The sequence below is a fragment of the Schistocerca piceifrons genome, chromosome 1, assembly GCF_021461385.2.
Source record: "Schistocerca piceifrons isolate TAMUIC-IGC-003096 chromosome 1, iqSchPice1.1, whole genome shotgun sequence".
Lineage (NCBI taxonomy): Eukaryota > Metazoa > Arthropoda > Insecta > Orthoptera > Acrididae > Schistocerca > Schistocerca piceifrons.
Genome location: NC_060138.1, coordinates 384284899 through 384300053, shown reverse-complemented (window position 1 = coordinate 384300053; position 15155 = coordinate 384284899). Strand labels below are relative to the sequence as shown.

The window sequence follows — 15155 nt, the reverse complement described above, 5'->3', positions numbered from 1 at the left end:
CAATATAAAATTACAACAACAAGGCCAAAATCAAAATATCAGTCCGACTTCTGTTACAAAAAATAATATTGTCAAACATGCAAATTGTGTTTCGAGCCCACCAGGCTCATCATTAGTTGCTTATTGCAGATTTTCGTTAAGTATTTGTATACAATGTTTACCTTGTCATATTATAGGAAGACATAATTATGTCAGAATTAGAAGTATTTCTAGAATGAGATTTTCACTATGCAGCGGAGTGTACGCTGATATGAAAGTGGTAGAGCAGTTGCCCGCGAAAGGCATAGGTCCCCAGTTCGAGTCTCGGTCCGGCACACAGTTTTCATCTGCCTGGAAGTTTCATAAGTATTTCTGTTACATCAGCGGGTTACTGTCTCTAGTAGTGTTGGCACAGAAGTAAGAGAAAAATAATTCGCGTCGCACAGCAATGAGTCGTGGTACGTAACTACGATACAAACCCGTTAAAACGGTATTTTTCGGTCAATAAAGGTTATTTCTCGGTTACGTTTAAACGTTAATTAGTGTTTACCATCGTTGGGTTTATCACGATGTATTATTGTAAGAATTTTTTGTTTACGTCAAGTTAATTTGAAATGTATAACTTCTTATTCGGTTTGTTTTTGTTCTGACTTTCTAAGCATCTCACCAGAAAAAAACTACAATGAATGAGTGATAATATGGTATTATTGGCCAGGAGGCACTGTCTGGGGCTGCGTTTAAAATAATTGCGCTGCACTGTTAATAAAATTATCCGATGTCTCGGCCACTGTTGCTAACCCCGTCTGGGTTTGTTCGGTCTGTCCGACGCCTCTTCGGCGACTTGCGGTGACTAATTTCTGACAAATGATACAAAGTCATTACTTAAGAGCAATGACAGTATACGCAGCAGATTGTTAATGAGCTAGCTACTGAGTACGTTCTTCCGAATTCTTCCTCTGAAGTTCTAGATACGCTGATAACCGTGTCAAAAATCGTTTACGCTCTGTGCAGTGTTGTTACAACTGAAAACGATGATATTCAAATGCATCATTTACTAAATTACTGGGTAGTAGACTCATTAATTTAGAAACACAAAGTTATCCTTCAGGCCACAAAATGGAGACGCAGCGCACACGAGACGTGGTATAATTTCTAGAAAAAATACTTCATTCAGCACTGGACGCCGTTCTAGTATAGAATTTTGCGTTTGGATCGAACTGTTTTTCGGGTCATAGGTGGAAGCAACATATTAGGAAGATAATCCTTCTATGCTTAATATTATGTTTAGGTAAAGGACCGGATATCTTAAGAAACGTCGGCTGAGACACTTAGGCCGCAGTATAAGAATGAAGGGTGTTCATAAGACAAAGTACGAAACAACACTGTGGGTATAATTGAAGTGTTTATTCAAAAGTAATCACCAGAGACCTGAGTACACGCGTGCCACTGTTCCACGAGCTGAAGGGTTTCCTGTCCCCAGAATTCCTGTGGCTGCGACAGGAGTCAGTCCTCCACTGTGTCCTTCAGTTCGTCGTCAGAGTTGAAGCGCTTCCCTTTGAGATGCTATTTAGCGGACCAAACACACGGAAGTTGCAGATCAATATGTCCGGGCTGCAGCCTAGGTGTTTGCTCTTGATGGACTTGCTTAGGCCACGGAGTGTCTCATAGTACACGTCTCAGTTAATGGGTTTTCCGTGATCGAGGGATTCTGCGATTATGAAACCTCAGACGTCGGAAAAGAGGGCGAGCGTCCCTTGCCTGCTGATAGCACATCTTTGAATTTTTTGGAGGGAGGTAACACACGTGCACAACCACGCCGGATGCCGCTCTTACATACTCGGATGTCTCACTATGTTATCCCAAATCAAAGCGGCTTATGTACGTTTCATCCGCTTTGGTTGTTACGACTTTTTGCACCTTTTCATTTGAACTCTCCGTATACTATGAAAGTGACGCAGCATGTACGCAGCATGTACATGGAAGGATGATTACTGTTGACGTAGACCACAAGGTCATCAGAGAAGGTGCAGTCGCCACATGATTCAGCGTTTATTTACTCTGTCCAACCATAAGTTTCCTTAATAAAGGTATAGAATCTTAATTTAGAAGTTTACGATTCAAACTTTACGGCAACCTATTGCTACGTAATCAAATATATTAAAACTGTAAATTAAAAGAGGTTGAAAAAAAAAATCTGCCAACCAGTTGCAAACCAAAGGGTATTTAGCCTTTGACCTAGGTTTCGATATTTACGAAAATATCTTCTTGAGAAGGAGCGGGCCTTGTTATTTCACATGGTGATAAATATGTTGGGTGAAACCGAGCGGCTCTTGTAATACACAAAATTGGTATATAAAAACCAGAAACATCACATGTCATGGTTGACAGCAGCCAGATTATACACAGTGTATGCCAGAATAAATGCACGAATGTATTCGCCCATTGGTAAACGCTCTTGTGTAAATGTTTCTGGTTTTTGTACCAGTTTTATGTATGACAAGAGCAGCTCGGATTCTGCTTATGTAATTTACCACCATGTAATGTAACAAGTTCCCCCCCCCCCCCCCCCCCCCCCCTTCCGGAGAAGATTTTTTTATAAATATCGAAATGAACCTCAAGAGCTAAATAAACTTCAGGTTTGCTACTGGTTGGCTGATGAAACTTCCTGGCAGATTAAAACTGTGTGCTGAACCGAGACTCGAACTCGGGAGGACGGGGCGTGAGTCGTGCTTGGGTAGCTCAGTTGGTAGAGCACTTGTCCGCGAAAGGCAAAGGTCCCGAGTTCGAGTCTCGGTCCGGCACACGGTTTTAATCTGCCAGGAAGTTTCATAACAGCGCACACTCCGCTGCAGAGTGAAAATCTTACTGTGGTTGGCAGATTTTTTCAACTTCTTCAAATTTATGCAATTGCTGAATCGCAGCCACGTTTAAGATTCTGACTATAAATTAAAGTCATGATGATGATGAGTCCCATACTCCGTGACGGAGCATAGGGGAACGATGCGGGAGACCCGCACCGCCGTATTAGGCAAGGTCCTAGTGGAGGTGGTTTGCCATTGCCTTCCTTCGACCGTAATGGGGATGAATGATGATGATGAAGTTATAGGAATATTAAAAACAGTGTACGTTTATGGACAAACGTTCGCTAGATCACAAATTACGACAGGAAGATATGAATTCAAGTGAAACCCGTTCACAGAACTGCAAGAGTAAATGGTAGGGTACATGTGGAATCGAAATATTAGCTGCCGCAATCCGTGCTAAAACTATTTTCATTGCGATACTGGTCGTTCCAGTAAAAACAAAATAAAATATTTTAATTTCGACTCAACGTTCAAGTGTGGCCCAGGATTTGAAAATTTAGAGTTATGGCTCTCCTTTCGAGGTTATTATTTCTACGTGCTGAAACGCCATAGTGTTGCGAATCCTATAGAGAGAGTAGTCGAGAGGAAAGAACAGGCCCGGGCTAACATGCCTGGGTTAATCACAAAAACGCTGAAACCGAAGTCAATTGCTATGCTGGCTCACGTACTTCATAGCGAGTTCCTCGTTTCGGATGCAGGCTAAAACAAATAATGTAGTGCATATTTCGGTACCACTTCATCTCTCCATTTTAGAATCGCTGCAAAAGGATGCCGAGTAATTTTTCTGTGAGGTTGTATCTTAAAAGGTAGTGAGCACGAGTTGAGCAGGCGCAGCGGTAGTAATAAGTGAAGTGCGTGCTGATTAGACGGAATTAGAGCGACGTGGTGGGGCCGGCACGGACGCCCCGCGCCTGTGGCATTTCCCAATCGGTGAGCCGCACGCACGTTACACAGACAGGCAGACGGCGCGCGCCCCTGGGGCCTGCGGCTGAGTGATTAATGCCCAGCAGAGTAGTACCTGGTTCGAGTCCCGCCGGGGCCGGTGGGCACTAGCTCCTCATTAGGAATTGCCCTGGGGAGCGTGCGTGTGTGCCGAATAAATCCTCAGGCCGCCGCCGGACCGGCTAACACGGCCGGCGAGCTGGAAGCGTTTTAAGAGTGCGCAGAGCCGGACCGCACAGCGCGAAGGAAGCAACAAGTGGCCAGTTTGGGCTTTTATCACGGCGACGCTGGCGCCGCCGCAGCTTTATTAAAAACCCTATCGCCTCGCCTCGGCTTGCCTCCGTGCGGTTTAAAGAGAACAGGTTGTTAACCCGCGCTGCGGACAAGATGACTCCAGTGGTGTGGCATTTCCACTCGTGTCCGAAAACGCTCCCATATGTAGTCCAGGTTGTTGCAGATGATTCTGTGGCTCCTTGATAACTCAAATTTCTCGAAAGAATTCGAAATTCATCATTGGGGTAACATTCTTCCATGGTTATCGCTGACAAAACGGTTACTTTGAGATATTTTACTATAAAAATACAGCGACCAGCCACTTTTCTTATTGCGTTTTATTTATGCCAATATGCATCTCGGTTCAAATGAGGTTCAAATGGCTCTGAGCACTATGGGACTTAACATCTATGGTCATCAGTCCCCTAGAACTTAGAACTACTTAAACCTAACTAACCTAAGGACAACACACAACACCCAGCCATCACGAGGCAGAGAAAATCCCTGACCCCGCCGGGAATCGAACCCGGGAACCCGGGCGTGGGAAGCGAGAACGCTACCGCACGACCACGAGATGCGGGCGTATGCATCTCGGGTTTGCACCCATCTTCAGCTGGCAAATTACATGTATCTTCAGTTTCTACAGTGGTAGAATATCGACAGCAATTTGGATGCTGCAACTGGCCTGTGCAAAAGCAACGATTCCAATCATTTACTTCAGTTTCGCGAGTTTTAAGTTACGCACTATCAGTTGTTCATTTTACTTAGATTCTCCTCTCCTTGTTTTTTCTTGGCCTTTCTTCTTTTTTGTAACAGCACAAACACTTTTTGTCACGTATTTTACACACGTGCACTGCGTTATCCGCCATGTTGTCGACTGACAGTTTTTTTTTTTTTTTTTTTTTTTTTTACATACAAGCAGTTTATCTATGGACAGAGTTATATTTTACGAACGTTTTGAGGTTCTAGTTAAGCTACTGTTTACTAAACATTGACTTGGGTGATAGAAATATTCTAAGTACGATGTATACTAAGTTCTTTTTTTACTTACGCAGTATTGAAGATAATAACTAACATAACACATTTATACAAAGCAGTAATTCATAAATTTACGAATAACAAAGATATTTTGTGTTGTATATTATTACATGCATTTGTTGGGTTTATATTAGATTACGTTATTTCTTGATTGTGCTTAGTAAGTGGTTTGATAAGTAGAGTGTGGAAGTTTTTCAGAAATATTCGGTTTGGTAACTCTGATTGGTCGTTAAGTATGTCAGAAGGGGATGCATGTTTATGTGACTTACGATGGGACTTCTGATAAATTTCAGTTCTACTCTATTCCATCGTCCCAACTTATTTGCGGTACAAAGTTTTAGAATTCTGAATTATTTCCTGCTCAAGGTCGTTAAAGACTACACACTCAACAACTGAGTCAGTGCACTGTTGTAATTTCGAAACGGCGCTCGAAGGAAACAACTGAAGCTTCACGTTATCCTGATTTGGTGGGTTATTGTGAACTGTCCAGATAGACAGAAAAAATAGGATTTGCTTCGCTTCTATATTTCATATTTTTATCCAGGTCACACGGGAAATAATGTGATACCACTGAAACTTCTAAGGTTAGCAGGTTGCGCTAGCGAAAGAGATTTTAGTTTCTGAGAATCGTCCATCTTGTCTGCAAACCACAGTGTTACACTTTCTTTGCTATACTTGCCACCAAGAAATTTTTCTTTTTTAAAAGTCATTGCACTATCGGGAGAACACTTGAGAAACAGTCCCGTGTGGTCAGTATGGAATATCTCGCGTGGATCACAATATACCAACAGGCTTCCTGGTTCATTTTTCCATTCCGAACAAACTCTCTTACTAACACTTGCGCTTTCTCCACAAAGCTTCTTAAAACCGATATTTTGTCTCTTTTTAAAGTCAGCTAACCATCCTCCACTAGAGGCGAACCCCTCAGTGCCGAGACTAACAACGAATGGCTTCTCTTTTTCATGAAGCATATAACCTTCGTCAAGTACCTCGCCAGAGCTATTTCAGCAAGCATTCTTACAGGCGCGGAAATTCTCTTTGACGCGTACGGTTCCTCCCGCCAAATGATAATGTGTTCAAAAATCCGATCTTTCTGTTTAAAGAATATTGACAGAGTATAAGGCAAAATGTCGAAAGTTTCCGCTCCATACTTTTTTCTTACTACACAGTCAGTGACAGGACACTTAGAAAATGTAACAGACCTACTAAGGAGACTGCCTACACTACCCTTGTCCGTCCTCTTTTAGAAAACTGCTGCGCGGTGTGGGTTCCTTACCAGATAGGACTGACGGAGTACATCGAAAAAAGTTCAAAGAAGGACAGCACGTTTTGTATTATCACGAAATATGGGAGAGAGTGTCACTGAAATGATACAGGATTTGGGTTGGACATCAGTAAAAGAAAGACGTTTATCGTTGCGATGGAATCTTATCACGAAATTCCAATCATCAACTTTCTCCTCCGAATGCGACAATATGTTGTTGATACCGACCTACATAGGGAGAAACGATCATCACGATAAAATAAGGGAAATCAGAGCTTTCACGGAGATGTATAGGTGTTTATTTTTTCCGCGCGCTATACGAGATTGGAATAATAGAGAATTGTGAAGGTGGTTCGATGAACCCTCTGCCAGGCACTTACATGTGATTTGCAGAGTATCCATGTAGATGTAGATGAAATAACGTGCTTCTTTTCTGCCAGAAACTAACACTCTTATATCTTGGAAGTCAGTTTTGCACCTGATTTATCTTCTAGAAAACAATATGCCCTATTAAATAAACAAAGAACAATTGAGGAGTTGAAAGACGAACTATGTACAGAATCAGTTGTCTAAGTAATTCAAATTACCTATTGTCAAAATCTAGCTTCTAATTGCGTTTCTAGGCGTACTGTTATGACAGTCGCTTTCATTTATCATGTGTACCAAAGATTTCTTCGATTTATCGAAGTTTTCTCAAGGTGCTGGACAGCTATTTCAATTTATCTAGAAACTCGACTTATCGACGTTCGAATGAGTAAGATGCGACTGCATACACACGCAAATACAGCCGACTTCACGTACCATCAGATCGGTGTGCCAGAGTGATAAGACACTGAACCCGCATTCCGGAAGAAGGCGACTGAAATATCCTCGTCTGGCAGACCAACTTTATATTTTCCGTGCTTTCCCTATACCGCTTAAGGCAAATGAGGGGATGGTTCTTTTGAAAGTAATATGACCGATTAATTTCCCCATTCTTCCCCAATTCTAGCTTTGTTTTTAATGACATCATGAAGGAATGCCAAATCGTAATCTTCTTTTTTTCTCCTATGTATTAGATGATGACTACTATGTGTAACTACTAGACTCAAAGAAAACAAGATATCAACTTGAGTGCGTTTAACATTTAAAAAATCCCTTTTAGACATCACATGTTAGTAACGGATAGGACTGATTCAGCTCAACTTACTCCACGGCTCTTATGCCCTTCCTTCATTTTCAACCCTCTCCATATTCTTAATTTATTATATTGTTTATTGTTTATCTTTGTGGTTCTCTAAGCATTTGCATTAATGCGAAACATCAATTTGGGTGGTGGTGCATAGTTAACATTATTCCAGGCTTTTAGTTTCATTAGAGTAGCGGTATACGTTAACATATAACGGTAAACCCAGAACTTTAGTTAGTAAATATTTTGGCTTAAATAGATTCTAGACAAATAGTGATAACAGGGGCTTCACAGTTCTCGTTATTAACAGAACTTCAGTACCAATAGACATTTACGTGTGCCTGTCTACACATAATGTATTAAGAATACTTTTACAATAGGGGCAGATGTCACATTCAAACACAATTTCTATCACATGCAAACAAGGAAGACAGTCTATTTACACTTTTGTCTGAAAACTCCTTCGCTTCTAAGTTGTTGTTTAAAGAATATTTTACAAAGCTCCCAACTCAGAAACTCGTAATCAATGTTGAAGACGCCCTCCACTTCAATTAAGCACAACTGCTCTCGTCCGATCATTCCATTCAAATACTGCCAGACCGTATCGAATCAAATACTGCCAGACCGTATCGAATGATTTCGCAGTCTTCCACGCTACACCGATGAAAAGTTTGTAGACTACAAATAAATCCTGCATATACTAATCGTTTTTGGCGGCCACGTAGATTCCAAAATAATTCTGCAGGTCATAGTACTAGTGCTTCGGTACCAATCTATTTGCCATAGTAGAGACCATCCAGAGGTAATGAACAATATAATCGAAACGAGTTGAAACCGCAACAGGCATAAACGACAGGCTGCTTCTTATTTTCGGGAGAATTCTGGAAAAGAGATCCGAATAAAGACCTGTAAAATTTGTTGCGAGAGCACATGGGCCTTCCAGACATTCGCATTCAGCACCAACGCACATATTAATTTTAAACAGATTCTGCTTTCTGTTCTCCATTACGCGACGAAGAGTTTCGTAGTTATGCATATTTTAGTAGCGAAAATGTATTCTTCCATCTTTTACAGATGATGTAATATGATCCATTTCATTTCAAATCCTTGTGAATTACTCCATACTTCGTATGTCCGAAAATCTCTTCGTTTTGAGATGTTGCAGTTCTCTTTCTCTTTGCAGAGTCACAGTGGATAATTAGATTCTGTAACGCGATTACACTGCGACGTTGTTTTACGTAGTGAAAAGTTTCACATTATACCGCGAGTACGTCATAGCATAATATTTACTTGCATGCTTCTTATCTTCTGTGTGTATTACTTAATTTAAGACGATGATTCTCATTTATATACAAGTTCTGATACTCTACCACTGCACCTTACTGCAATCGCTTTAGAGAAGAAAAGCAGAAACTTCCGAATGTGCCTTCATTACGTAGCAGTTCACCACCGTATTTTGTTGGTTATTAAAACGTATTTATAAAATGAGTGTGCCTAGATAACGAATAAAATAATTTACAGTGTTTCTAGATAACCAAACATTTCAGTTACAGTAGCAACTTGTCAAAATTTTTCAGATTACCCACGTCTAAATGAATTGGAGGATGGAACTGCGGCGCCAACCGGTTCTGAGCAGCATTGTTCAACATATAGTTTTACGAAGGAATCCTAATGGCCTGAAATCTAAGAATTCATGCTCCACAGCGTAGATGCCTGCGAGAGCGGAGAGCGGAAGCCCATTCTGAAGAAAACTGTCGCCATTGTGGACTGTTAGTTGAGAACACATATGTTCGGTTCCTAAACGGAATCAAATACTGTTCAGAAAAATGTGTGAATAATTTCTCTAGTAAAGGGGAGAGAATTTTGGGATGATTTGAAGAAAAAAACTTAAGAACACGAGTTGCTTATGAAATTTTCAGCTCTGCTGAAAGGATTAATTATTCCCTGAAACTTGAAAATGTTTTAACTAAACCGTATGTCCCACCAAATGAAAATAAAAGTTTTGTTACTCATTCATCTCATTGTCTTTCAAATATTTTAAATAACGTTGCTCCATACTTCATTACATACTTCACAATTTCTAAATAACTCTCATTCTACACATAAAACATAAATGTCTGTATGCTATCGCACCAGATAGAACTGATGAAGAGCTGTAGTAAAACAAATGAGAAAAATGAAACATTCAATAAGTGTTTGTGAATACTCACAAGCTATGTCACTGAATATTATAAACATCCTTTATAACACGCAACAGGCAAATCATAGCCTGTTTCCTGCACTAAGAGTAAATTTGGGTACTGGTATTTCTCAATGCAGTTCATAGATTTCGGAACAACAGGTAAACAATTAATGCAAATTTTCCACTGTTGCACTTATAGTTAAAATCAACAATTTTGCGGTTGTAAGGTGAAGAAATAGAAGAAAGTGTTACGAGAGACTATGGGCTTGGTAGTAGCGGTGAGGGAGGAGAAAGACTAATTCGATTCTGCAATAATTTTCAGGTAGTAATAGCTGATACTCTGTTCAAGAATCACAAGAGGAGGAGGTATAGTCGAAGAAGGCCCGAAGACAGGGGAAGATTCCAGCTTGCTTACGTCATGGTTAGAGACTGCGAAATCAGATATTGGATTGAATGGCTACTCAGGAGCAGATAGAGACACAAATAACAATTTAGGAGCGTATATACACACAGATCACAATTTAGTAATGATGAATGGTAGACTGAAGTTTAAGAGAATCTTCCGGTACAATCAGTGTGGAAAGAGGTGGGATACTGAAGTACTGAGAAACAATAAGAGGCATTTGAAGTTTGCTAGGCAAGCAAAATAATCCATGACGGACGAAACAATGAGGACTTAAAAATCAGACGATCAGAGGCAAAGAGAGCATTCATGGCTAAATAAACTCTTCTAGTATCCCACATAGAGCTTAATATGAGGAATAAATCTCTGAAAATGTACGAATGGAACATAGAATTGTATGGTAGTGAACCATGGATTGTGGGAAAACCGGAACACAAGAGAATCTAAAGTATGGTGCTGTAGAAGAAAAATTAGGTGGACTGACAAAGTAAGAAATAAGGAGGTTTTTCGCAGAATCGGCGAAGAAAGGAACACATAGAAAACACTGACCAGAAGAAGGGACATGATGACAGGAAATGTGTTAATACATCTACGAACAACTTCTTAGTACTAGAGGGAGCTGTAGACGGTAAAGACTGAAGACGAAGATGACAAAGTTTGCGATATATACAGCAAATAATTGACGACGTATGTTGAAAGTGCTAATCTGAGATGAAAAGTTTGGCACAGAAAAGGAATTCGTAGCGGACCGCATCAATTCAGTCAGAAGATCGACGACACAAAGCAAATGGTTCAGATACTGCGATAAGGAATACTACACTAGACAGTTCAGCTGAAGAGGAGTGGACATGTCTAAAAAGGGCAGTCATACATGTTGAAAAGAGAATCATAGGTACGAAGCAGTAAATGCGAAGAAATCTTGGATAACAAAAGAAATACTTCAACCGATCAACGAAAAAGTAAAATACAAAAATGTTCATGGAAAAGCAGCGTTATACATACAGGAATGAAGTGGTCCAAAAGTGCAGTGTAGCCTTTTAGAACATTTATTAACTAACCAAGTGGTGAAATAAAAATTAAATACAGACTAAAATTTCAGCATTTCTTTGAACCATCAGTCATATGGTTCCTCCATAATTAGTGTTTATGTACACAGTACATTACCTGAATTAACGTTATAATCCTCCCAGGTCATCTGGGTCCACCACCAAAGTGCAAGTGCAAGTGGACACCTTAGTTGTACACAATGTTACCGTCTACTGACACAGCCGGAATGCGGCTGACACAATTAACACAAGTGGTATCACAACAGACTGATCTGAAAGGGAAAGTACATTAAAAACTGACCACATAAACATTCAATGACAACTCCGTTTGCTTATAGTGCCGGTACTTTCCTCTTTAACACTGGTACCTTAAAAAATGAGATTATAGACTCCTTAGTTAAGAATCACAGTATAACACTGTAAAGCTGAAATGCGGCCACTGAACCAGATACCACTGAAAAAATCAGTAAACTAAAACGTAAGCTATACTAACGGCTACAACAGTTAAAACAGTCAGGACAATCATATAATAACACAATCTTAAGAAGTAGTTTGGTTAAAATAACAGTCTAGACAGCAATGATATTACGATCGCAGCTAGAACAGCCGATGAGCTGCCAGCACCAGTCACAGGGGACTCACATTTGAACTTAAAGTCGACACTGGTCATAATAAATAAATAATATTGCGATATAGACTGTTACTTTAACCAAATTGAAGCACCAGACCGCTGTTCTCCTACAGACAGCGTTGTCTAAATTGATGCAATTTTGTCATATGATGACATGGTTGGTGGCCGTGGCTGTTATCTTAAGACAAATGTTGATGGTGTTGAGACAGCAACTAGCCACAAATTTATTTTCAGTTCCTTTATTCAAAGGGTACCGTTACCGGTTTCGAATCGTTATCATTCATTTTCAGACGGTTTTCATGCTTTCATTACAACATGCGGTGCGTTTTTTTTTACAGATTAATTGTCCTAAAATATAAATAATACATAATTATAAGCACGCCACACAGATGGTTGCGTTACAGATTTTTACTGGATATGACTTACGTGAAATGTCGGTTTGGAGTATTTGTTTTCATTACATTCGTCCAACAGATGTGAATACATTCCCACTGTATTCTTATAGTTGCACACGTACATTTTTCTCACTCAACACTTTATATTTGTCACGAAAAAAATTTCTAACATGCACCACATATTTTGATACACACGAAGTGCTTACAAACATATGGGTGTCAAAGATGCTATGATATGTCGTAACATTATGAAGATGTCCTATGTTTGGAAATGATTGTAAATTCATTTACGCAACGGAAACGCCTTTTACACTAGTACAGAGAAACATTGGTTTTGTGAACTTTAGAGCGAAAAAAAGGATCAATTTCATAATTAATGAAACAGTTGCATAAGTGAATTTATAATCTTTTCCAAACATAGAACATCTTCATAATGTTACGACATATCATAGCATCTTTGACACCCATATGTTTGTAAGCACTTCGTATGTACCAAAATATGTGGTGCGTGTTAGAAATATTTTTCGTTACAAATATAAAGTGTCGAGTGAGAAAAATTTACGTGTGCAACTATAAGAATACAATAGGAACGTGTTGTATCCATATCCTCTCAAGAACAGCACGTTCTGTCATGGGACTATGTACATACTATACAGGGTGTTACAAAAAGGTACGGTCAAACTTTCAGGAAACATTCCTCACACACAAAGAAAGAAAATATGTTATGTGGACATGTGTCCGGAAACGCTTACTTTCCATGTTAGAGCTCATTTTATTACCTCTCTTCAAATCACATTAATCATGAAATGGAAACACACAGCAACAGAACGTACCAGCGTGAGGTCAAACTCTTTGTTACAGGAAATGTTCAAAATGTCCTCCGTTAACGAGGATACATGCATCCACCCTCCGTCGCATGGAATCCCTGATGCACTGATGTAGCCCTGGAGAATGGCGTATTGTATCACAGCCGTCCACAACACGAGCACGAAAAGTCCCAACATTTGGTACCGGGGTTGCGTAGACAAGAGGTTTCAAATGCCCCCGTAAATGAATGTCAAGAGGGTTGAGGTCAGGAAAGCGTGGAGGCCATGGAATTGATCCGCCTCTACCAATCCATCGGTCACCGAATCTGTTGTTGAGAAGCGTAAGAACACTTCGACTGAAATGTGCAGGAGCTCCATCGTGCATGAACCACATGTTGTGTCGCACTTGTAAAGGCACATGTTCTAGCAGCACAGGTAGAGTATCCTGTATGAAATCATGATAACGTGCTCCATTGAGCGTAGGTGGAAGAACATGGGGCCCAATCAAGACATCACCAACAATGCCTGACCAAACGTTCACAGAAAATCTGTTGATGACGTGATTGCACGATTGCGTGCGGATTCTCGTCAGCCCACACATGTTGATTGTGAAAATTTACAATTTGATCACGTTGGAATGAAGCCTCATCCGTAAAGAGAACATTTGCACTGAAATGAGGATTGACACGTTGTTGGATGAACCATTCGCAGAAGTGTACCCGTGGAGGCCAATCAGCTGCTGATAGTGCCTGCACACGCTGTACATGGTACGGAAACAACTGGTTCTCCCGTAGCACTCTCCATACAGTGGCGTGGTCAACGTTACCTTGTACAGCAGCAACTTCTCTGACGCTGACATTAGGGTTATCGTCAACTGCACGAAGAATTGCCTCGTCCATTGCAGGTGTCCTCGTCGTTCTAGGTCTTCCCCAGTCGCGAGTCATAGGCTGGAATGTTCCGTGCTCCCTAAGACGCCGATCAATTGCTTCGAACGTCTTCCTGTCGGGACACCTTCGTTCTGGAAATCTGTCTCGATACAAACGTACAGCGCCACGGCTATTGCCCCGTGCTAATCCATACAACAAATGGGCATCTGCCAACTCCGCATTTGTAAACATTGCACTGACTGCAAAACCACGTTCGTGATGAACACTAACCTGTTGATTCTACGTACTGATGTGCTTGATGCTAGGACTATAGAGCAATGAGTCTCATGTCAACACGAGCACCGAAGTCAACATTACCTTCCTTCAATTGGGCCAACTGGCAGTGAATCGAGGAAGTACAGTAGATACTGACGAAACTAAAATGAGCTCTAACATGGAAATTAAGCGTTTCCGAACACATGTCTACATAACATCTTTTCTTTATTTGTGTGCGAGGAATGTTTCCTGAAAGTTTGGCCGTACCTTTTTGTAACACCCTGTATAACAGAGCCACTTTAGGGACAAGTAAACAAAACCTGCATCATGACTTTCCAGTAATAAGGCTCGTTCTTGTTTCCTTACAGAAAATAGAGAATGTACATGTAAATAAGTAGTGCACTACGTGTAAACTTGTATGCATGTTCGTTGTAAATAAGCTGGAAAACAGCTACGCTAGACAAAGAGGTAGACAGTTTTACTTCCATACCTCCCTAAGATGGCTTCTCCGACCAAAGATTCCTTACCTCAAATTGTTCAGTGGAGCATTCTCTATGTTCTGTAACATTTTTTCACGCTTTTATGGAAACACTCTGTATGATATGCTTCTACTCAGGGCTTACTGTGCGTCAACCAACTCCTTACGGTACCCTTTTACCAACCGTACATCACTTCGTATCAGTCGCTGATGCTGGTCGCACATGTGTTTCTGACATCTCGCTCTGACTGCCCGTCCTTCTCACGTCACAGCCTCCCGATAGCGCTCATATCGGGCCAGCTCACACACCGCGGAGATGTGCCAATCCGCCGATACAAGGAAGGCAGTGCCAATTTACGGCACAACAGGAATACCGCAATAAAAGTTACTTGGGATGGAAATAAATAGGAAGCGCAGTAAAGCCAAGCCGAAATGACTGCAGGCCAAATTTGAAGGAATCTAAAAAGAAACGACAGTAGGAAGGACTGATTCATTCTATACAACAGCCAAAACAGCCGTCAAAAAAATGGCTCCAAGTACTATG

At 40.7% G+C, this 15155-nt stretch overlaps 1 long non-coding RNA gene across 1 annotated transcript in view; it reads left to right on the top strand.

Moving 5' to 3' along the window:
* Positions 1 to 9252, top strand: part of LOC124791962 — a 75733-nt gene extending 66481 nt beyond the window's left edge. Inside the window, exon 3 of the long non-coding RNA XR_007016575.1 lies at positions 9106 to 9252. This is a non-coding gene — a long non-coding RNA (uncharacterized LOC124791962). The remainder of the gene's footprint in view (positions 1 to 9105) is intronic.
* The last annotated feature ends 5903 nt before the right edge of the window (positions 9253 to 15155 follow it).